General features: G+C 35.2%; 1 protein-coding gene across 3 annotated transcripts in view; it reads right to left on the bottom strand.

Annotated features, from left to right (window-relative positions):
- The window catches only part of MAGI2 (membrane associated guanylate kinase, WW and PDZ domain containing 2), a 1330546-nt gene that overhangs the window by 1065754 nt on the left and 239162 nt on the right, over window positions 1–25630 (bottom strand). The gene's annotated exons all lie outside the window — the stretch shown is intronic.

Genomic DNA, 25630 nt, shown 5'->3' with positions numbered 1-25630 from the left:
TGACTCAGCGAGGTTAAACTTAGATACAGAATGTGCACTGACACACAAGGGAGCTAGGAGGCAGACCCATTTTCAGTGATTCCCCTCAATTATATGACTTTCCTAGTAACTGCCCTCACTGACCCCCTGCTATGTTCCAGGGACTGTGAAACAGTCCTGGGATGATTATGTTTGGTCTCAGGAGTGTTATCTCTAGCTAAGGAGGGCTAGGAGAAGATAAGGAGGAAATCTGGTGAGTAGATGAAGATACATGTGTAGTTCTTTATTATCATTCTAGATCAATAAGCAACAGTCACATCATTACCTGGATGTAATGCCTATTTCCACCATAATGACATTTAAAACAAGGAACCAAAAAAACCTAATGTGTAACTTAATGTTTAATCTCAATTATTATGTGGAGCATGCAGTTCTACTGAGTACTACCCTTATTTAGAATACTTTCAGAAAGTTAATGGAAGCGAAGTGAAGATGAGAGTAAGCTTTAAATTTTAGTAATATGTATGAACTTTATACAGGGCTTGGCTTGTTTAAATGTCCCTCTGATAACTCTGCTGCTTGGAAGCAAGCTGATTTTAAAGGCAAACACACTAATTAGTTTTAACTCTCTTGGAATATATTCCACAACACCTATAGCCCTAGAGGTTATTTTTTAAGAAGAATTTGGCCAAGTCTTTGATAAAGTATTTGATTCGTCCAAAGGTTTGACTTCTGTCAATGAAAGCCAATCATCTTTGCTGGCTTAAAGGAATTCAAAAATTCAACAACAAAAAAAAGTGCCATTGTGGAGAAACGGTGTGGTCCAGGAGATTGTTATGCAGAATATAGGACTCTAAATGTTAGGGGTTGCTTTCTAGTTTAGTCATTGATTAGATAATTTTTGCAAGTCATTTAATTTCTGCACATCTATTTTTTAATTCTCCAAACAAAAAAATATAATCAAGAAAGTCCATAAATTACTCAAAAGAATATTAATTTATCTCTGCTCTATTAATAGGACTTGAAATATTGTTTCTCTCCTCTGAGATCATGATAATTATATTTGTATCCTGTTTATATACACATGGTGTGTGTAGTGCTTTACAAAAACAGACCTAGAATATAAGAAGTCACTGAAAGTCTTAAAATAAGAAAAGAGCAGTGGAAAGGATAATTCTGACCTCATGATTAATGATTTCATCATTAAAAACTCAACTTTTGAAGATTTCTCTCAACATTTCCAATCTGAACTTCAGATTATAAATCATAACCAATATTATAGAATGTTATTTTAAAATTCTAGGATGTATATTCCAGTTACTCAATATAGATTTGATCTATTTGGTATATCATTTTTCTCCTACCACCCTAGTGCCTAAGAGCAAAAAAAAAAGCTGACATGGTGTTTAATCATAATGAAAAAATTATGAAATTAATTTAAGATATTTTAAAAATGTAAATTAGTTCTATTTTAATTTTTGATAATGGAAATATTATTAAGTATATGAAGTCTTTGGGTTTCATTACAGCATCAATACTAACCAAGTTCCCAGTACCTTAGTCAGTTCCTGAATGTTTCTGAATAGAATCAATAAAAAACAAGTAATATAAATGAATGGCCAAACTTTTTGATTCCTTCATCTGCCTATAAATCATTTTTATTAGGTTAATTCCCCAATACCACAAACCCTAAATCCCTATAATCACACCTTTTCTCCAGGCAAGGTACTCTTTCTCATGATCCCACTTTCTGCCTATGACAGAGTTCCTCAAAAACTTGGATCCTTATTTCAGCTCTTTTATTTCCCTGTCTAGCATTATCTTCATCAGGTGTAACATTAATCAAATAATTTCTTTGTTCCAGATAATGTACACTGCTGTCTGTTACTCTCCCATAATAAAGTATGTATTATCAAAACATTTATTTTCTCCACTAACATGGGTGTGGTTCACATTAAACATAAATTTCTGGTATTAAAGCTGATTAAGAGACAGATTTTATCTCCATAGGTTTTGTTTATAGGAAGGATGCTTCTAAACTGAATCTACATTGCTGAGGCTGCATGCCTTGGTCATGAGATACCAATCTAGGGAGAGCACCCAAAGGTGGGTGTGCTGAAGATCTACAAAGGAGAGAATATTTGTTGTGAGTGTGCAGGTGTGTGAGTGTATATGTGTGTGTGTGTGTTTGTGTGTGTGTGTGTGTGTGTTGTAATACGGTAATAACAATATCATAATGAGGTTAACATGTAAGTTTAGTCCTATGAGATGTATGGACATGTACCAGAACATAAAATTAGAACAAGTCCAAAGACATGGAAAACACTGTCTACCGTTAATCCTGTCAGCTCTAGATTCTCAGTTTTGCTTCCTATCTAGCATCATCGAGGTTGTCCCCATGTTTCAAATGTCTTGATTATCTTCGGTCATGGTGCTGGATCCACCAGCACAAAAGCTGGATTCCATGCAATAAATTGGCAGAGTGTCAGCCATGGTGCCTGTCCATCTTGCTCTTTGACAAGTGACACACGTCATCTTTCTGACACTACTATCAGCTTCACTTCCATATGCCATGCTTCACATGAAATCTCAGGCAACACCATGTCTCACTCCTTTCATAGAAAAGCCTTTTGCAGTTTTGTTCTGATAACTGAGCAAGGATTGAAAAGAAAAGATTGCTAAAACAAATTGTTTTCAGATTTCCTTCCTTTTACTATAATCTAGACAAATATTCATGGTAAATTGGGTGTAATCAGTACATATAGTTCTCACTCTCTCCATAAAAGCAACCAACACAATTTTACACAGTGCTGGTAGCAATTTTGGTTTTGATTTGTGCAAAGTCGTAAGTTAGATGAATAAAGCAGACAGATGATGTCATAGCCCCCAACGTGAATAGTTATGTGTGCCTCATATCAAGCTCTGGGGATACAGCTAGGGATAACTTGACAATTCCTTTTTTCATTATTAAGTGATGTGAAGGTATTAATGTACAAAATACATACTTGTTGCAACATTTGCTAAGATAAAAACATGTCCAAAAAATTGCTTTGATTCAGTTACACATTTCCATAACTCTGAATGTACAGCTGGTATGCCCAACTTTAGATGGCCACGCTCCTATTCCTTTGGTAATATGACTCAAGTAATAACGAGTACAATATAAAAACGCTGATCACAACATCACAATGGCAGTACAGATGATTAATATTGAACTTGAAATCCCATGACACTTCAGGACCAAAGGCTAAAAACAGAAACCAGTGAACCACTAATAATTAAGTATTCTATTAGATATAGAGCAAATGTGAGCTTCTACTTTTCAGCACAGATTAGAATTAATTCTGGGAATTTACAAGAGCTTTTAAACAATAGTTAAGATATAATTACTATATGATCATTATCTGACAAGTATGCCCTCACATTTCAATATTACTATCATGCATATATTATAACATTAAAAGATAAAATAAACTGTATCGGTTCTAAAAACTATTAGGTCATATAATAAATACCATTTCAGTTAAAAATCTACCCTCCAAATTGGAGAAGGAAGAAAGGAATTGCATAGCTACATATACAGAGAGTGGTAAACTAACCACTTAGTGGTTAATGAGGATGATCAAATTGTGTACGTACTTGTGTTCAGTACTTTGCAGTTTACCAAACATGTATTATCCTATTTGCATTTTGCTTCATTTCCTCATTTGTAAAGTAGGGCAATGGCTGTTTCTATCTCAAGGTTGTTTTAAGGAAAATACATTCATAAATGTATGCAAAGTGCTCAGAACAGTACCAGGCACATAAAAAGCACCACATAGCTGTCACCTATTATCTACAAATGAGTGTAATAAGGAGAATTAAGTAAATCCATATAAGGAAACTGATGCATGTCACATAGTAAATGCTCAGTGTGAATGCTAATTACCTAAGAAGCAGGGAGAAGGTATTATTCCTCCCATTTTAAAGATGAAGAAACTGATGATTAGAAATTCAAGCAATGCCCCTAAAGGTCAAACGATTAGTATTACAAATACAAAAGTCAACATGTCACATTTTGCCTTTTGACATCTTTTTTTCTTTTTTTCTTTTTTTTTTTTTTTTGGTATACAACATGTAAGATTTTTTTTTTTTAAAATTGGGGTGACAATTGTTAGTGAAATTACATAGATTTCAGGTGTACAATTCTGTATTACATCATCTATAAATCCCATTGTGTGTTCACCACCCAGAGTCAGTTCTCCTTCCATCACCATATATTTGATCCCCCTCACCCTCATATCCCACCCCCCACCCCCCTGACCCTCTGGTAACCACTAAACTATTGTCTGTGTCTATGAGTTTTTGTTTCTCATTTGTTTGTCTTGCTCTTTTGTTGTTTTTGGTTTATATACCACATATCAGTGAAATCATAGGGTTCTCTGCTTTTTCTGTCTGACTTATTTCGCTTAGCATTATACTCTCAAGATCCATCCATGTTGTCACAAATGTTCCTATATCATCTTTCCTTAACGCCGAATAGTATTCCATTGTGTATATAAACCACAACTTCTTTATCCATTCATCTATCGAAGGACATTTTGGTTGTTTCCATGTCTTGGCCACCGTAAACAAAGCTGCAATGAACATTGGAGCACACGTGTCTTTATGTATAACTGATTTCAAATTCTTTGGGTAGATACCCAGGAGAGGGATTGCTGGATCATATGGTAATTCTATTTGTAATTTTTTGAGGAACCTCCACACTGCTTCATTTCCTCATTTCGGCTGCACCAGTCTGCATTCCCACCAACAGTGTATGAGGGTTCCTTTTTCTCCACAGCCTCTCCAACACTTGTTGCTATTTGTCTTGTTGATAATAGCCATTCTGACTGGGTTTGCATTTCTCTGATGATTAGTGATGTTGAGCATTTTTTCATATGTCTATTTGCCATTTGTATGTCCTCTTTGGAGAAATGTCTCTTCAGGTCCTCTGCCCATTTTTCAATTGGGTTGTTTCTTTTGTTGTTGCTGAGTTTCATGAGTTCCTTGTATATTTTGGATATTAGCCCCTTATCGGAGGCACTGTTTGCAAAAATCTTCTCCCATTCTGTTGGTTTCCTCTTTATTTTGTCGATGGTTTCTTTTGCTGTGCAGAAGCTTTTCAGTTTCATATAGTCCCATTAGTTTATTTTAGCTTTTACTTCCATTGCCTTTGGAGTCAAATTCATACAATGCTCTTTGAACCCAAGGTCCATAAGTTTAGTACCTATGTTTTCTTCTATGCAGTTTATTGTGTCAGGTCTTATGCTTAAGTCTTTGATACATTTTGAATTAATTTTGGTACATGGTGACAGATAGCAGTCCAGTTTCATTCTTCTCCACGTGGCTATCCAATTCTCCATCACCATTTATTGAAGAGGCTATCTTTCTTCCATTGTATGTTTTTAGCTTCTTTGTCAGAAATTGTCTGTCCATATTTATGTGGTTTTATTTCTGGGTTCTCAATTCTATTCCATTGGTCTATGTGTCTGTTTTTCTGCCAATACCATGTTGTTTTGATTATTGTAGCCCTGTAGTACAAGCTAGAGTCAGGCAGTGTGATACCTCCAGCATTGTTTTTTTTTCTTAAGATTGCTTTGGCTATTCGGGGTCTTTTGTGGTTCCAAACAAATCTGATGATTTTTTGTTCTATTTCTTTAAAAAATGCCTTTGGGATTTTGATGGGGATTGCATTAAATCTGTATATTGCTTTGGGTAATATGGCCATTTTAACTATGTTGATTCTTCCAATCCATGAGCACAGAATGTCTTTCCATCTCTTTGTGTGTTCTTCAATTTCTTTCAAAAATGTCTTATAGTTATCAGCATATAGGTCCTTCACATCCTTGGTTAAGTTTATTCCTAGGTATTTTATTCTTCTTGCTGCAATTGCAAAAGGAATTGTTTTTTTGTATTCTTTTTCTGAGATTTCATTGTTAGTATATAGGAATGCAATGGACTTTTGTTCATTGATTTTGTAGCCAGCAACTTTACTGTATTCATTGATTGTTTCTAATAGATTTTTGGTGGAGTCTTTAGGGTTTCCTATATATAGCATCATGTCATCTGTAAAGAGTGATAATTTAACTTCTTCATTCCCAATTTGGATGCCTTTTATTTCTTTCTCTTGCCTGATTTCTCTCGCAAGGACTTGCAACACTATGTTGAAAAGCAGAGGTGATAGGGGACAGCCCTGTCGTGTTCCTGAATGTAGAGCAAAGGGCTTCAGTTTTTCACCATTTATTATGAGATTAGCTGTGGGCTTGTCATAGATGGCCTTTATTATGTTAAGGTATTTTCCTTCTATACGTATTTTATTAAGTGTTTTAATCATAAATGAGCCTTTTGACATTTCTATAGTATGTTTCACTGTTAACACTCCCCACCCCAACTCTTCCATTTATCCATTGTATTTGTTCTCTGAATACTCAGTGTGACAGTTTATCTCAGTTAGGAAGGTGCTGCTGGTCTAAACGTGGCTCTGCACTCACATGAAAGTTATTGTTTCATTTTGGATTTCTATGGAAATGAAAATTCAGTCTTTACTGCTAGGTTTGGAAATGTTATTCTAGGAGTTGATGTGGTTCTTCACAGAAATGGAGCTGGCCTGGCTTTGAGATCAGGAAGTTGTTATTTAACATAGTTTGGCTACCAGAAAGGATCTACTATTTCCTAGAAAATCGATATGCTAATTCTTAACATAGCTTGGTCGGAGAAGTGTATTTTTCTTCAAACTTTATTTTTCTGTTGGGAGTGTACATAAAATAATATTTGCTCGTGTCTTCTACTTCACCTGTCTATTAAACAGATATATTTAAAACAAATAAGGAAACAAACAAACAAACCCTTCCACATACTCCACAGCCCATTCATTCCTCTGGGTTCCCAGAGAATACCAGGAAATGCATGATGCTGTATTGAGCACCGGAGTTCCTAAAATAATAGTCCGTTGATTTGGTCTCAACAGGGGAATATTATAATATCATCCTTGACTGTTGAAAAAGAAACCACCTACAACTAAACAAAATGTATTTTAGGCAAACATCTGCCAAAAGAGCACATGAATTAGGAAGAGCACACAGGAAGACCTAATCTAGTCCTGCTGTGAAAATACAGGTTGGAAAAAAAACCACACCAATAAAACATGCGCTGGCTGCACTACCTGTCCTCAGAAGACTAATGCTAGCGCTCACTTTGTCTATTTCAAAGATCCCACAGAGCATCTGGCTCCTGAATCTTGGCCACTCCAGAACTGAAATCTCCAGGGATTTTAATTTCTGCATGTATTTTTAGGGAAGCAGAAGTACATTATGTCAGACACATTTGTTTTCTCTAGGCAAGGCTGATGCTAGTGAAGTAGGGAAATTTAATTCACGATGAAGGAATTTGGTCATAGGGCACTAACAGAATGTCACGCGTTCTAAACAACACTCGGCAGAGCCTTGCTGCACAGACAGTATTTCTCTCTGACTCAGCAATTTGGGTTTTGGGCATGGGTGAAAGATGAACTTTCAAAGGCTAATAAACTCAGTTATTATCCCCTCCTTTATGATATCTCTAATTTTGTTAGTAGCAGTCGCCGAAGAGAGAGATAGGAGAGGTGCCTTTTTCATTGTGAAACAATGGACAGCTACACTAAACCTGTGTTCACACCATACAATCCCAAATGCTGTTCTTTAGAGCTTGCTTAATTCATGAGAAAAGGCTCATTGTGTGAGCTTTAAATCAAGATACACAAAATACAGTATTGTACACCTGAAATTACGTAATTTCATTAACAATTGTCACCCCAATAAAAAAAAAAAGATACACAAAATTGGACTCACTTGTTATTTGGAAGTCAAAGAACAGAACTAGCCTTAGGCAAACTTGAAGGAAGATGAAGCTTGAATCCCTCCGACAACCAACACTTCCCCTTCCTGTGCTTCTTACCACTTGCTGGTATGTTCTTGTTGGTATCTTGCTCTTTCCTGGGGCTCATGTGTTACATTAGAATTTTCTTATTTTAAAAGCTGTGTCTTAGGATCTGGACATTTTTGGCTCCCTGCTTCTTATCCTGAGTTCTTGCCTCTGTTAGGGTTCAATCTTTAACTGATGTATCCCTCATCCTCCACAAATGTATTGCAGATTCTCTTCTGATGATGATGAATTAATTTTTTTTCCTAGACATTTTTTTTCCTAAAATAAACCTGAAATTCAGAAACACTTGGCAGAGATTTATACTTGTTGAATGACTCATTTGTCTCTCTATAAAAGAGAACTTTATCAATATGTTTAATCATACAAACAACATGTTCTAAAACTAGTATTTTTCTTCATTTTAATATTCTCTCAGAATGTTGATTGTGGGATAAATGTTTAATAATATCACTTCCAAGAATGTTTGCATGATCTTTCATATCAGAAAGCCATAATTCACTTTTCTATTATTTTCCCATAAATTTAAGCATTTCAAGATGTCAAGCTTGAAATAAATTTGTGGGACTACGGAGCCTTCTGTTCTGTATGAGAAGAATACAGAATCAACGGCAACTAAATTCTGTTAGGTAGTTGGATGGAAACATTCAGATTTTGTATTAATGGTGCATTCTTCTTTTAAAAGCTGACTAATAAAATATTTTAAAATAAGTGCATTGCTTAAGAGAATTGAAAGAAAGCCAATTAAACTCCAGGATTCGCATTTATGTAATTTTCGTCAAACTGGGTTTGGAGCTTTTTTTTTTTTCCTTTAAAATGATCAGGCAGATTTATAAAAACATACTAGCATCCCCAGGGTTATTTCTAATACTGAAATTATAAATTATAATTGTTTTGAGCAGACAAAGATGACTATATACTTCCTTTCATATTTGCAAGAATTGATCATTCAAGAAATACCACTATTTTTTTGATACTATGCATTTTTGGTATTCCATGTAACTTTTTCCTCATTTCCTTGCAAGTGATCAATATTTTCGTTGTTGTGGAATAAAAAAGTGTGCTTTACAAAAATTTAATGCCTAATTGATATCAAAAGTACAGGAGAATAATACAACACATGGCATGTTTAATCATGGGGCTGTATCTGGCTAAATTAAGCACTTGCAAGATAAGTATATTAGTGATTTATTTTCTCTTACATTTTATCATGAACTATGCCTATTCTTTATTTTATCCAAATTCATATCAACTATTCTGAGACCCTGAGAGCACAGAGGAAGAATTAAATGCCTGAATTTCTATCATTAATTATAGTGTGGCTGAAGATGTATCATAGAAATACCCACCCTGGAAGTTGAACAATTTTTAACCATTCATCTTTACATAAAGTTATTTTCTGAAATTATTCTAAAAGGAGCCTACACCGATTTCTGGACTTCAGAAGAAGGTCACATAGGGTAGGTAAATTTGATAGGGAGAAAACACAAACAAAAGTGAGATGAGAACAAAGTGCTTGTGGAAAGGCAAGTCTAGGTGTAGCTTCTCTGTGGATTTGTACAGAAAAATTGTTGGAAGTGGAAGGGAACTTAGAGGTAGAAAAGAACAAATTCCTTTTAAGATCCTTTGCCAGAAAAGTTATAGTGTTGCAGTAGACTGTGAAGGAACCCAGATAAAAATCCTCCCTAACTTTGAAATTCAAGTAAGCCACCACAGGAGAGTTACAGACAATCACAAAGGGATAAATTAAGATGTCTTGGGGAAACATCGTAAAATAGAACTTCAACTCCCTCCCACCTACCTAAGTAATGGAAATAATGTGTGGTTCCATATTTAAAGGTAAAGATGATTGTTTAACTGCTGTTATGTATAAGAATATCTAAGTGCATATAAAATACCCACAACCAACAAAGCAACAAACAGATTCATATGTCACTAGGGCAAGAAATCTTATTTGAAATACAATGTGAAATGTAGAACTACACTTTTTCATTTACTAAAAACATTTTATCTAGCAGGCAGTGTTTTTGTCAAGATACATACTTCTGTGGTTAATGTTTGTCAAATACCTTGTGCATTTTGGTAGAAAGGATTTATAAATTAAAAGTAAATCAATGTCTGAATAAGTGATTTTTCAAAAGAACAAATTTCTGTTTAGTTTTGTTAAAAAAAATAAAAATAAAGGTACTCTTGCTTTTGAGATTCAGGTTACGCAGATATATACTATTTTCCTAAAGTTCATTGTCAGCACAAAATCGAGTTCCTTCTGAGCTGGGGAATGTAGTCTGCTGGTTCCCAAACCTGAGTGGTACCAGAAACCCAGTAGAGTGGAAGGTGCTTTCCAAGTACATAAATTTCCAGGCCTCACCCCTGACATGCTGACTCTGGATCTCTAGGAGATCCCGGATCCTGTTAGATTTATAAAGTTCTCTGGATGTTTATGTTCAGGTTTGGGACATACCTAACTTTGACCACCCAAATCATCCATGCTCAATATGCATAAGCTGGCATTAGAGGTTACTGCAGAGAGAACTTTCATCTCCATAAACAACGATGATGAGATATGAGTGTATAGATGGAACAACAAGTAAGTGGTCAATAATTTGTACTATAAACTGTTGGCTGGCGAGTTCTGACCTTGGCGTTGCATCTACAGTTAACTGCTTATCCAGTCTCTTTCAAAACAAAATTAAATCAAAAGTATTTTTTCTACACTGATATAGATATGTTTTCCTGACCATTTTAGCTAGGAGGATAGTTCAGCTTGCAACACTGAGAAGCATATCTCTACTTTGGTTCTGGAACATTCCAGGCTTTCCTCCCAAAACTGTGCCCAGCTTTGTCCTGATTCACACTGAACAACAACCACCTAAATTCAAATCCATTTCATTCGATGCTCATTTGAGAAAGAATAACAAGAATCAAACATACACGAGCTATTAAATATTAATACAATATGGCTGCTATGTGTACCACATGTACTACTAAAGAAAACAAAAATGGAGTCTTTGTAGTAAGGTTTCTCATTGGCTGGCAGACATATTTTCTCATTGGCTGGCAGTCTTCTTTAATTGGAAACCCCAGGAGATTCCATGTATGTATTTTTTTAAAAAGCTCCCTAATGATTTTGAGGTGTTTTCCTAAGTCTAGCCTTGCAATGCTCTGCCAATTCTGCATCTATGAGAAAACAAACACATTTTGTTGCACTCTGTTTTTTTTTTATGTGAACATAAAATTTAAATGAACACGATTTTCATAACCCTTTCACATAAGTGTAGTATATAATCCCCTCTCATGATTTATCAATCAATAGTGCAGATATTCATTTCCAAATTATATCAGGGGTATTGCATTTCTTTTCTATGGGACACTTTTTCTTCTCTGAATACCTAATAACGTTTCACTTTCTGAAGAATGCTTGACTCCAAAGATTAAGAAAATTTAATGTTGCTTCATATGTGCCATTTCATGTCACCACTGATAGCCACTATCCATATTCTTTTTATTTATAACAGGGTGAACAGGCAGAGTAAGAGGGACAGCAGGGCGGCCTCTGTTCAGTGATCTCAGAAATGAGATGTAAGCATAAGAGTTAACTAGATGAAGAGGAGAGAAAATGCATCTAGTCCAAGGTCAGGCATAAAGGCCCTGAGAGATGTAAGAGAAGGTGGATGTGGCTGGAAGACTAAGAGGAGATTGAAGTAAGAAACATAAAACCAGGAGTGAGGTCTGGATAGGCTTGTCCTAAGCACAGTGGAAGCCCTGGCAGTGTTGTAAACAAAAGACTTACAGGATTAGATTGGCATTTGACTTCAATGGAGGAAGGGCTGGAGAAGAGCAAAGCAGAGGTCAATTAGGATGTGTTTATGCAAAGCATTAGATTAATGGATAAAGCCTTATTACTTCAAAGGCTGCCTTTCACTGGTGATCTAGTATATAAAATTAAAATCCTGGCATTTTCCATGCCAAAAAAGAATAATTAAAAAAGAGAAGTTCAATTAAAGAAAGAAATTTAAAAGAATGACTTATATGCCATCTTTTTGTCAATAACTTTCATCAATTACTTTTAAATATACCAGGGATGCCAAAATAAAGTATACACATTTTAAGAGATGTTACCTATGTATTATTTTTTGAAGCTGAATTTAATTATAGTAGCAATGTGTAGTATGATGTTTGCTCAAAAGATGGCATTAATTAAATGAATGCTAGCATCCCCATGAACAGGCAGGACAGTCAAAGAAAATGGCTGAAGCACAGTTGTCATTCAAGGAGTGCAAGACCATTTTGAAGTGGTATTTGAAATTCAAGAATGTTGTGGAAGTACAACAATGGAGGAGTGAGTATGCAACAGAACCTCCAACACACCTAACAATTTCATGCATTCCTGATAAATTTGAGACTCGTGGTACTGTGTGAAGAAATTGAAGCAGCATACGCAGTGATACAAATGGACACTTCGGTCAACGTTGCTCAAGCAGTTAAGTAGTTCACCATAATCAGAAGTGTCTGGACGCTGATGGGAACCACTTTGAGCACCTCTTGTAATTGCAGAAGTCAAATGGGACTTGTATCTTTTGTTGTCGGCATATGTTGAGTATTACAATTTTAATAGGTTGTTTTCCTTTCTTAAACTATGTATACAAATTTTTTTTAGCACCCTCTGTATTTTCCCTTTTGCCTTCTAGCTTCTAATTCTTATTCCTTTTTTGGAACCTTTTATGTTTTGTTTTTCTTAATTAAGAAAGCAATAGACTTATAGAGATCCATTCACAACTGTCGGTTTGTAAAAAATGTTTCTTTGGATGTCTTTTACTTTGTTAAAGTTAGTTTCAGTTCATCTCAATTAGATACATTTCTGTTAGTATCTCTTAAAAGGTAATTTTAAAAGTCTTCAATGAAATGATTGTTGAATCTCAGTGATTCAAGAATAATCTTGATTTCACCATTTCACAAAAGAGCAAAGAAAACCTAAAATATCAAGTTTCCTGGATGACATTTACATACCAAGCTTCCTTTTCTTGACTTGAAAAAATGTTACTTTATCACAAATTTGATTACGTTTGATCTTGTTCTGAATGTCTATGAAGAATGCTTCTCTGCTAATGCTGGCAAAAATACAAAAAACATGGAAGGGCCTCACCTCCTAGAATTATTGACAAATGCTGGACCAAATTACACCATCGCCATTCCTGAATCTTTTTAGAAAAAAGTATTTTCATGGCTCTATTTAATTTCATTTTCTTGTGCTTTCATTGGAGAGATTTAAATCCCAGACCATCATCTACATGAAATAAGTTGGCAGCAACATTACCTCAAGTAGGAAGGACAAGGGCAGATGGACATTAAACCATTCTCTGGCTACCTGCAGTCTTGCTGAACATTCAGCTTCTTCACTCACTCCTCGCCAACATTACATTTTGTCTTCTGATTTCTTCTGCCATTTCTGTTTTTTTTCTAAATATACATCTGCCTGCCTGAAATGGTCTGCTGCTCTTCTACTCCTTTAAATGCCTTCTACGTGCTAATCTCTGGCAAGAAAACTACTCTGCTAGTCCAAATCTATTTTGTTTCATGGTCTGTGCAATTCCCTTCAGGCTATATTCTTCTTTTCCTTATGTTTGGTTCACCTGTGGAACGGATGGGAGCGGTGTTGACTTTCCATAATGTGCTCAGGTCACCATCTGTCTTCGTAATTTTGGGCTTATTAAAATTTTCACAAGGCATGTCACATGACTTCAAAATAATATTATAATGCCAGCTGGTTGGCAGGGATGGGTCCATGAGGCAGACTTGCTTTTAATGTGTAGAATGGTTGCTGACTCTGCACTATGCTTTACTTATTTGCAGATGTAGCTTTTAATTGAGATGATCAATGCTCTGAAGTAAGGAATAATCAAATCTGTACATTCTTTTATGTACCCATTCATTTATTAACACGTTTCTGTGTCCATTCAACAGCATTTATTCAGTTTCCTTTGTATACTTAGTGCTGTGCTGGGCCGTGGAAATCAAATGCTAAGCACATGAGATCAAGTCCCTGACCTCCTAGAAGTACTCTAGTGCGGTGTGTGGCTGTGGCAGATATCAATTAAACCTGATAAATGTATAATTACAAATTGAGGGAAGGGCTTGCAATGAACAGAATGTTATGGTTCCATAAACCCAGGTAACAAGGAAATTTAAACATATAAGAAAAATGAGAGGGGAGACCAGAGAAGTGTAGGTCTGCTCTGGCTAGAAGGGACAGCATGTGCAAAGGTTGTGTGGCACAGTATACGGCTCATTCTAGGAACCAGAAGAAAGGCAATGCTGATGTGACTGAGGTCCAGTCAGAGGGACAATGGGTGTGCTAATGTCTAAACTGAGGTAGAACAGGGACAAGTAACAAGGCTCATTGGGTCTTCATCCTACTGAAATTCATCAAAAAATCACAGACGTGCTATAATCCATTTAGAATAAGAAATGGAGTGTTGCTTCTGCTCCTGCCTGAGATCTTTCAAAATCAGACTATGATGTTAGAAAGTCAATCACCCATGTAAGTTTGGTATTAAGTTTCCCTATTTTGGAAAGAGAAACTATTAAATTTCCCACACGAACAGGCTCTTCTGTTTTTAAAACTCAGAATGTGTAGGGACTCAGCTAGGGTCTTACTTTTTAATCATAGTCACAATAAATATGCACACACTAAACAATATCTCACAGATCTTACAACACATTAAGATAAGTGGTTAGTTATTTTTTTATTTCCTTTTTAAAAATTCTCGCACATTTTAGATTAACTGATGGACATATTTACTAGTGAGTATTGAAATAGATTAATACTTTAAGTGCCAAAAGGCAAAAAACCCAGCTTTGTGTGTGACCTGTATTAATAGAGATCCTCTGACTTTTGAAGGTTTACCCACTGCAATAAAAGCCCTAGACATTCTTTAAGCATCCAGTTCGCTCTGCTCGGCTTTTGAAACCCCTCTAGTCAATGTACTAAGCCATGCATTTCTGGGATCCAAAAGTGAGTCTGAGTCTATCTGTATTTCCATATTCAAAGAAATCCAGGGGAAATAAAAATTTACAAGAAGCAAGATATGTAGACTATAAACAAGTACATTTTAATAACAATAGAGAAAAATAATCAGACACTTGGACAACCTGCCAAGACCCAAGTTCAGGAGGCTGAATTTTTACTCTTCTAGTTGACAACATAATTAATGCCTACAACTGCCACAGACACATACTCCCTGTAGTGTTTTAATCTTTTGTTATTATATTCACAGTTTTAAAAAATATAACACAATACTAAATTATAAACTCATGTCCTGTTCAACTGTCAGTCAGGATCCTAGTTTCCTTTTGTAAAACAGTGCTGAATATTTACAGAAATGTACATATTCAGGGGATAATAATCTCCGAAAGGAAAGCTATTAACAATACTCTAAAAATGAGGAGCAACATTAGCAAAAGAGGCAATTAGAGTCACATCAAAGATGGATAACAAAGTCATTGTTTCACCAAGAATGGAATACTTGTCCTATGTTTTTACTTGATTATTAAAATAGATTTAAAACAAGCATCTAGAAAAACGTGTTTTTTTTATTTAAATCACAAAAATTTTTAGAATATAACTATCAGAAAATATTGAGGTCTCACCAAGTATAAAATGCCGATGGCTAACTTTTCAGATCATTTGTGTAGGATAGGCAGCGGCCTAAGATGGCCCCCAACATTTCCATTCCTCGCGTACACACCTGCATAATCCCCTTCCCTTAAATGTGGGCAGGACTATAAATGTGGTGAAAAACTCACTCCCCAGATTGGGTTCCATCATTCAGCCAAGGGGAGACTCACTCTCTTGATTGTTATATTATATCATTGCCTTGGCCAGCTGAAGAGATGTGCTTCTAGCCTCAAAGAAGAAAACCACCTTGAGGTGGAGAGGGACACTTGGCTTGGAACAAGGGCTGAGCTTCTTGGATTTTGAAACACATCCTGACCGACAGCCAGCAAACTGAGAAAGCCTCTGTCTCTCAGCCCCATAACCACAAGGAACAAGACTCTTATCAACAACTGGTGAACTTGGAGGAGATCCCAAGCCTCAGATCAGACCAAAGCCCAGCCAACACCTGGCTTTCAGCCTGATGAGACCCTGAGCAGAGAACTCGGCTAACCTGCGCTTAGACTCTTGACCCATGGAAACTGAGAGATAATAAATGGGTGTTGTTTTAAACCTCTACATTTATGGTAATCTGTTGTGTAGCAATCGACGTTAATACATTCAGTGTTCAGTATAAAATTTGCATTTTACTCTAAGAAATCAGTAAGACTGATTTTTTAATAGCTCAAATAAAGATGGGTAGAAGTTTCCTGATAATACAGATATTAAAACATACTATAAATACTATAAGTAGTGCATGCATGGTGCGGAAGAAAGACCACTGAACTCATAGTACATGAGACCTAGGACCAGCTTGGCCACCCACAGATGTGTGATTTGGGGAAGTCCTGTTATCTCTGTCTCTTAGCTTCCTCATCAGTAAAGTGCAAGTCTGCATTTTAAGAAGCACTCCTGATGATTATCAGACTTGCTGAAGTTTGAGAAGCTCTACTTTACACATAAAAAAGTTTAGCTAGAGGGGAGCAGGGTTGGAGAGGTGGGTGAACAAAGTGAAAGATTAAGAAGTACAAATTGGTAATTATGGGATAGTCAGGGGATGTAAAGTAAAGCACAGGGCATATAGTCAATAATATGGTAATAACTATATAAAGTGCCTGGTGGCTACTAATAGGGGAATTACTGAATAAATTATATAAATAACTAACCACTATGCTGTACATCTGAAACCAAGCTACTATTGAATGTCCATTTAACTTAAAAAAAAAATTTTAATTAAAAAAAAAAGTTTACACTTTTTGTTCTTAATACTGTTCTATCGATGTGGATTCAGATTTTGTAGGGTCTGAAGTTTATACAATTTAGGGGGTCTCCTGTGGGAGGTGGGGGATGCAAATTAGAAAATAGTTGCAGGATCTTGGAAAGGATTCTGCAAGTGAGGGCCCTGCAGCTAAAGCTTCACAAGTGTGCGAGAAAACCTGTTTCTGCCATCCATTATTTTGGTTCCTTACTCACATTCATTTAATTACAAGACCCTTGAAAACAGCATCCCTCTATCTTCCTCTTTCCAGTTCAATCTCTTTTTCTCTACTGATTCTTCCCTATCAGTGCTGAAACAGGCACCTCTTTCACCCTTAAAACAAAGGTATGCTAAAACAAACAAAAATAAGCAAAAAACTCCAAGTCAAAAAATACCAATAAAAAAGCAATATCTCTCCTTCAAATCTACATTTCTTTCAATTTTCAGTTTTTTCTACTTCTTAATTGCTAAATTTCTTCCACGTGTTGTCTAAACTTACTATTGCCTTTTTCTCACTTCCAATTTATTTCTCAATTTATTGTAAAATGACTAAAACTGCTCTCGCAAAAGAAATAAATGACCTCCTTACTGCTAAATCTGTCCTAATCTTGCCTGAATCTTTTAGTAGCATTTGACACTCCCCTTCCCCCACACACTTTTTTTAAAGAAACATTTTAAAACACAGTGAAAGGTTTAAAGTGTACAATGACTAAACTTATGCCCACCACTTAGATTCTTCCATAATCCTTAACATTTTGCCATTGGCTGTATGTGTGGGTATTTTGCTTAACAATTGCGCAGGTCAGTTGTAAATATCATGACAGGCAGACACCTTTAAATACTTCAGTTTGCATATTCTAAAAATAATAGCACTTTCTGATAACACCAAGTACCATTATTACAACTAAGAAAATTCACAACAATTTGCTAATATTATTTACCACCCAGTACATATTCAAATTCCCTAATTGTCCCTAAAATGTCTTTTAGTGATTTTACTCATTGTAAAAGCTCATACTTAGGTATCATGAATTGCATTTGATTGTTATGTTCTCTAAACTGTTTAAATCTTGAATGGTCATTTCATTTTTTGCCCATGATAACATTAACCTTTTGAAGAGTCTAGGTCAGTTGTCTTTAGAATTGCTCACATTCTAGTTTAGCTGATAGTTTCATTGTGTTTTCATACATTATTCCTCCATCTCCAATATTTGCTGTAGCCCAGAGGCTGAGGCTGTAGTCATAATGTGATACTGTTTAAACATTTTTGGGAGATGATTTCTCCATAGGTGATACTGATTAGTTCATATTATATCCCTAAAGGAGGACCTCAATATCAGCTGGCCTTTACTACTATGATTTTCAGTTTGATCATTTGGCGATGGTGGTAGCTGGCAGGTTTTTCTTTCTAAAGATATTTTTTCCGTCTTTGCAGTTAGTAATCAACTAGTGGGGTGATATTTGGGCATATGCAAATAATCTTTCACCTTGTATTAGTATCCATTATTGAGCCCTTGTCTGAATCAATATTTCACTGGGTGGCAGAATGGCCCCTCCTTTCTTCTTGAAACGTTTTCTACCCTTGGCATCAGGGAGATCACAAGATATTCATTTTCATTTCTCTTTCCCTTCCATTCCAAGGTCCCCTTTCCAAGCTCCTTTGCTTCTATTCCTCCTTAAATGTTGGTATTCCTCAGAGTTCTTTCTATAAGTTGGACCAATTTGGCACAATGATGGTTGGTACTTATTAATTTCTTGAGAAAGGGAAATCTGGAAAGTGCATTTTATAATGTTATGAGGAATCAGAATAAATGGTTCTTATTGTGCCTCTTTAAAGTTTATTTTAGCGTGGAGGGCAAGAAGCAACTAGTCTCCAAAAAGTATCAGCCATAGAATTAATATTTTGGAATATTACAAATCTACATATTCAAATATATTGATTTTTAAGTATTGCTTTTACTAACATGAAGAATTTTAAACATCATTTAACCTTTGAATCAATACAGTCTCACTAGCAGAGCAGGAACTCTCTGTCATACTCACTGCCATACACAGAGCACCCACGGTTGGCCCAGCCAGCTTTCTCATGTGTCTAAATGCCATGTGGAAGTCCCTCTAGAGATGGGTACTTCCTATTTTCTTTGTTCTATGAGTTCAAAAATATATATCAATGAGTCATACCGCAGTTTACTGGCTTATATAAAATTTATAAATTATAACTTATAATTTATAAATTTTATAAAATTTATAATTGAATTTTATAAAAAAGATTAAAACTCATAGCCAAACTAATAGCCATATCAACAACAAAACTTAGCTGTTACATTCAATACAAATTTGGCATTATTCCTTTTTTTCTTTCTTCTTAATTTTCAAACTCTCACTTTCAGTTCCTAAAACTCACTCCATAAATACTCATCAATTGTCTCTCCTGTGTTCACTGTAAATTATACATGCTCATTTCAATTAGTGCTTATTCAAACTTCAATTTTCCTTAATTTGGGGGAGTAATAACTAAGATAGAACTATATTTTACACAGAATTTGGATAACTGCAGAGCTTAAACAGACAGATCACCCCACCCACCTTCAAAATTATTCAAGAATAATTACCTTTTCAATGATGACTTTAAGGTACGGAAGTCCCCAATATGTATTTCATAATCAAAAGTAGATTAAAGTATATTTTATAGTGATTACATTATCTAAAATATTTGATTATCTACTGCTGTTTCCTAAATTTCCTAAATTTGTTTCATAAATGGGGGGTGCTAATGTTCATTGTTATAAATGAATACAATTATTGTTAACTATTTCATAGCTCAATTAATTCAATAACCCTTGTCTGAGAAAAATAATCATGAATACAAAGAAAAATACTTACCAATGAGACTTTTTAAATATTACCACTTAGAATATACAGATCCATCAGAAGATTAACTGGGATGAGTAGTTTCTAGGAATATTTTGAACAATATGATCCTTAATTAAAATAAAGCTCCACGAAAGATAATGAATATTACTTAAAATGAGAATAATATAGAATATACTAATTCCATTAGCCAGTGTTCTTAGGAGCCTAGCATTTATATTTGTTGTGATTACAAAACAATTACCTAAAACTCATTTTATGGGGCTCTCCTTCACATCATAAACCATCATAAGTTTGTTTTTAAAGAGTAAAATCAATCTACTCCTTGGGTACATTGGAGGGTATATTAGTTTGCTAGGGCTTTCATAACATAGTACCAAAAACTGGGTCACTTAGAATAGCAGAAATTTAGTGTCTTACAGTCTGAAGGTCAGAATTCTAAAGTCAAGGTGTCAGCAGGGCCATGTTCCCTCTGAAGGCACTGGGGAAGGAACTGTTCTAGAACTTTCTAGCTTCTGGTAATTACTGGGCTTGTGGCAACTTCACACCAGCGTTCTCATTGCATTCTCCCTGCGTGCTTGTGTCTATACCAAATCTTCCCTTTTTATTAGGACAGCAGCCATACCTGCTTAGGGCCCACCCTACTCCAAAGAGTCAAAGGTTTGGTGCATCTCTAGTTGCTAGGTGGTTTAAAAGCAGAAATTGTACTTGGTTGTAGATTCCCAGGAAATGTGCCTGGACAAGGCCTAAAGCTCGAAGAGCATATACTAAGGTGTGAATTAGCCCACAGGGCACACCTGCCAAAACTGGAACCCTGACAGACGGATTAAGTTAACCTACAAAACAAATGTGAAAGACTAACTGAAATCAATCTGACAATTTAGAGTGAAAAGGAAGAAACTTGTTCTGTAAAATATTAAGACATATAAAGCTAAAATCACTAAAACACCATAATATTATACAAAAATCAACAGTAATGGAACAGAATTTATATTTCTTTAACATACACTAGAATATAAGAACTCAATATAAAAGAAGGCACAGATCACAAAACAAGGATTCAGTAAATCATGTTTGACAGACAATGGGTCAAAAACCATTACTATATTTTAAAAATCATTTTTGTGGACCACAGTAAGTTTTCTTTTAAAGTTGAAATAGAATGAAATGAAATGGGATAAGTTGGAATGGGATGGGGCGGGATGGGATGGAATAGAATAGATCAGAATTCATCACAAATATCATGGATAAAATTTATTTTTGACACTTCCATTTCAGTTATAGGTATCTGTGTAAGTGTATGTGTGTGTGTGTAAGTGTATGTGTGTGTCATGTGTGTTCTAGGTTGTGATATAAAGTGAAATTTTTAATGTGGCTATGATAAAAAATATTAAATGCCTCTCCAATATATGATTTTGGTTAATTATTTGGGAAAATATCCATTTGTATCCTTATTTTCTAAAACATAACAATACAGAATATATATGGATTAAAGCGTTTTTAAAAAATCACTACAATAAATGTAGGTGGACATAGGGTATATACGATCTGTGAGAAAGAACTTTAGAAAGATAAAAGTTAAGGAAGAAATTACAAATAAAAAGTACTGTGTGTTTGAATTCATAGACACAAAAAAATGTGTAGTTCAGGAAGTAATCGTAAGTGAAAAGAAAAACTGGGAAAAATAATTGTAACAACAACAAAAATGGGGAAAAAAATCCCCAAAAGGAAAATATCCTTAATGTAAAAAGAAGACTTAGAAATCATGTAAGAAAGCAATGATTCTCTAGCAAGTACATAATTTATATCAAAGAGACATATAACTAAGAAATGTTTACTTTCACTAAACAAATAAATCAAAAATTAAACAAGAGGAAAATATTCTCTTCCTTATCAAATTTTACAAAAACTATTGAAAAAATATAAAAAAAATATCTGAAGCAGCATAATTTGATACACACACTATTTTAACTCCAGTTTGGCAATATATCAAGAATCTTAAATTGTTATCTATCTTAATTCCATTTTATGAAGTTTCTCCCAACAAAAATTTGAAATATGCATCATGGTTCAGATATTCAGGTTACCATTACTTGCATCGGTGCTAATTATGTGCTGCATGTGCTAAAAAGTGGGGCAACCTGCAGTAGATGCATGATTTCATTTGAACACATTTTAATGGAATAGAAAAAAATAGTTTTCTATATGTGAGAAAATCTGAATCAAAACTTTATATTAGGAAAAAATGATTAAAAGGAAAATTACACTTCCATTAGTGATTTTCTCTGGGGTGAGAGACCATATATTTTTAATTTTCTTCTTTATGTTTCTCTATTTGTCCATATATTAGATAGGTACATATTTTTTCCACCCCTTTCCATGCTGCTTTAGTGCTGGGTCTCTAAGGATTTCTCTAAATGAGAAATGCTTGAAGGTGTTGTAACCTGTTCTTTCAAGCACAATTAAATGTTCCTCTAGTCACTTTCTGTTTTGTTTTTCGGTATTTTTTTTCTTTTTTTCCCTTAATATAAACCTTGGATAGAGTATTTGCTTCAATATTTTAATTAACACAGACCTGCTAATATAACAGTCCCTTATAAAGCCTGAATTCATGATATAATGCTATAATAAATAACAGCTTGCTAAGCAAATTTAAAGTCATCTCTCCTGTGTTAGGATAAAACATTTTCATTACTTTTTATTGTATCTGAATGTGGCAGACATTGTGATGGCCTCGTCAAATATCCCTTTAAGAAAGGACTTGCTGCCTTAGCAGGGATGGCGGGAGCTGCCTTGGCCAAGGTCATGCCCCTTCCTGGGCATGCCCCACATGCACTGACTGACCCAGGTGAGAATATAAAGACCTCACACTTTCAGCCAGATTTATGAGGATTCATAAGGACCATTCTAGGTCCACAGCATCCTGTGGGGTTTGGCCTGACCTGCAGTTTGACTTTCCTGCTGAGCAGTTTTTTGTTTTTTCCTTTCAGTCCACAAGTGTTGACCTAAAGAGCATATATTAATGACATCCTACAAGGTAAACTCTATCTCAGAATCACAACCCAATAGTGAACAAGGAATTATTACTCTGGATACAGGTGGGCTAGGGGCATCTTGGATATATTTTGAATTTCATTATAGCACAAAAATTGATGAATAAAGTGTAGAATTAGAGGTATAGATACATTAATGGAAAAGCGCTCAAAACCAAACTTACCTTAAAACATCATAGAATTTGCCTTGGGCCATTAGTCATTAATGATTATCAGTTTATAATTTTCTAAAACACCATAATTGGTATTTGTGAGAATCTGACTACAAAATATTTTGCAATATTTCAGTGATATACATATATATGTGTGTGTGTGTGTGTGTGTGTGTGTGTGTGTGTGTGTGTGTGTGTGTGTGTGTGATCTACCTATGTTAGCATCAGGCTTTGGAGCACTGTTAATGAGATACTTGACACACTGAAGGTAGTGATTTGTGGCCTGGCCATGACCATAGTGAAGTAGTTGATTCTGACCCCTGCTTCTCCCTGCTCTCTTCCACGTATGGCAAACAACCACGTAAGCTTCGCAAAATGAACTCTGATTTGGACACATTTCACAGTGGTTCCGATGATGCTGAATCAGAAAGCAGCTCTTAAAACCTGCTTACCCAACCTGCTAGTCTGAACCAAAGCTCTCTGCTGCCCTCTGTAGATAACTAGCGATGAAAATAGAAAGTCCTTAATTAGCAAATATTGCTTTCTCAAAGTCACAGTATTTTTGTTCTGTGAACTTTATAGAGTAATAGACTAAACAGAAGATATTTGAATTAAAGGAAAATTAAGATATGTCTTTCCTGTAATCTCTTTTGTACTATATCATGTACTTCTGCATCTGCTTTTTTAAAAATAATTACCCCAAATTAAAACTACATATTTGAAAACACTGTGGTAAGACGAAACACACACACACACACACACACACACACACACACACGCCACATGCATGCATACACTAAGAATTACTAATTTTTCATTTTTTGATTTTTCATCATTATATGTATTAGCCACATTTAAAGTCATACAAATTATAGTAGAAAACGTCTTTTGATTAAAAACATAAATGACATGCTCTATTTTGTACACTTCATTTTTTAGAGTAGTTTTGTTTACAGAAAAATTGAGTAGAAGGTACAGCTATTTCCCACATGTCCCCCACCCTGACAACAGTTTCTATGTTCACATAATTGTTTTCCTTGTTTTTTGTTTGATGCTCATTGTTGTTTCCCTTTTCTTTTGGGGGGGGGTATTCTTTTGTAAGAAAAGAATCACTATTTCAATCATTTTCAATTCAAGTTAAAACTTTGTATTTCGCTGAGCATTTTCTATGTCCTTGGCAAAGGACTAGGCGCTATGCAAGGGATATCAAAATGGTGATAATGATAGTAAACAGCTGAGTACATATTGTATGCAAGACACTAGCTCACGTTTTTCATATGCTAACCACTTCATCTTGGCAAATATTACAAGGTCTCTGATTTACCATTTTGTTGAGAATAGCATTACCTGAGGTTCCATAATTATCTCTTTAACACAAATGGCCTATCTTAAGGCATGAGAAAGATCAGCTATATTTTGTATTATATATATTTGTATGTATAACAATTCCTGTTATTTCAGTGAACATATTTTCTGTACTGTAAGCTCCTAGGCACGTTTTCTGTACTGTAAGCTCATCTTTGACATCCTGTTGTTCAGGAAGTACGTTTAAGAATTCTTCCCAAGAGATAATCAACTGCTGAATGTAGCTTCTCTCTATAAATCTGAGCCAGCCTTCTAATCACTTCTTAAATGTGATAGCTGTTTCTTTGTGAAAATAAGATCCTAAAAGTCCTACATTATTGGACTTGATTGTTTATACCTAATTTCTCTCTTGTTTGTGTACTTGTATCTCTGTACTAGTGAGAAGGAAGCTTACTTGACTTCTTCTTATGAGCTGAACTAATACTGAGATTATAGAACATAAACTAAAGGAATCATTATCAGTTAGTGAAAATAGCAGACACTTTCAAGCACCGAAATTAAGGTCTAGAAAAATGTTGGGTATAACAGAAGTCCAATAGATATTCAGAGTAACTGTATCCAGCTGAAAGATTGAAAAATATATTTAGATAAGTGTAAAAATATTAAGAATCACTTTTATAAAGCAGGTTTGGTATAATTAAAGGTACAAAATCTAAAATTTGTATAACACATGGCAACTAAAAGGACTGACATGCCTCTCTGCAAATCATTTTCAAAATAATATAGAAAAGGTTATCCATAAATTACATTCAACACAAGACAAAGCATCACTTTTTTTTCCTTATAGACAAACCCAGGGTCCCTACATAGGAGAGAAATCGTTTTCTGAAAGTTAAATAACTATGAAATTATGAACTAAACAGTATGTGAGAAAAGAGTATTCCGGAGGAAGAAAAGTGCAAAGGTCCTGAGGAAGAGGCATCTCTGTCTTGCTGTGATAAGAGGAAGGAGGCCAGTGTGACTGGGCCAGAATGAGAGAGGGCAGAGTAGTAGGAGATGACGTCAGAGGGTAAAGGATGAGAGGGCTGAGAAAGGATGGGGGCAAGTGGACTGAGATCACGTGGGGCCTTGTAGGTGGTTGCAAGGATCTCTGCTTTTAGACTCAGGAGGATGAGAAGCCAATGGAGGGTTTGAGTGAAGGAATAATATGATCGGATCTCTTTTTATAAAGTCCCTCTTTGACGGCTGTGTTGAGAATAAATTGCAAGCAGTAATAAGAGCAGGGAGAACAGATACTGTGTTTCCCCAAAAATAAGACCTAACTGGAAAATAAGCCCTAGCATGATTTTTCAGGATGACATCCCCTGAACATAAGCCCTAAGGCGTCTTTTGGAGCAAAAATTAATATAAGACCCAGTCTTAT

The sequence above is a fragment of the Rhinolophus hipposideros genome (assembly GCF_964194185.1).
Source record: "Rhinolophus hipposideros genome assembly, chromosome: 18".
Taxonomy (NCBI): domain Eukaryota; kingdom Metazoa; phylum Chordata; class Mammalia; order Chiroptera; family Rhinolophidae; genus Rhinolophus; species Rhinolophus hipposideros.
Note: the sequence above shows the minus strand (reverse complement) of the source record. Positions and strands in the feature narration are given on the sequence as shown.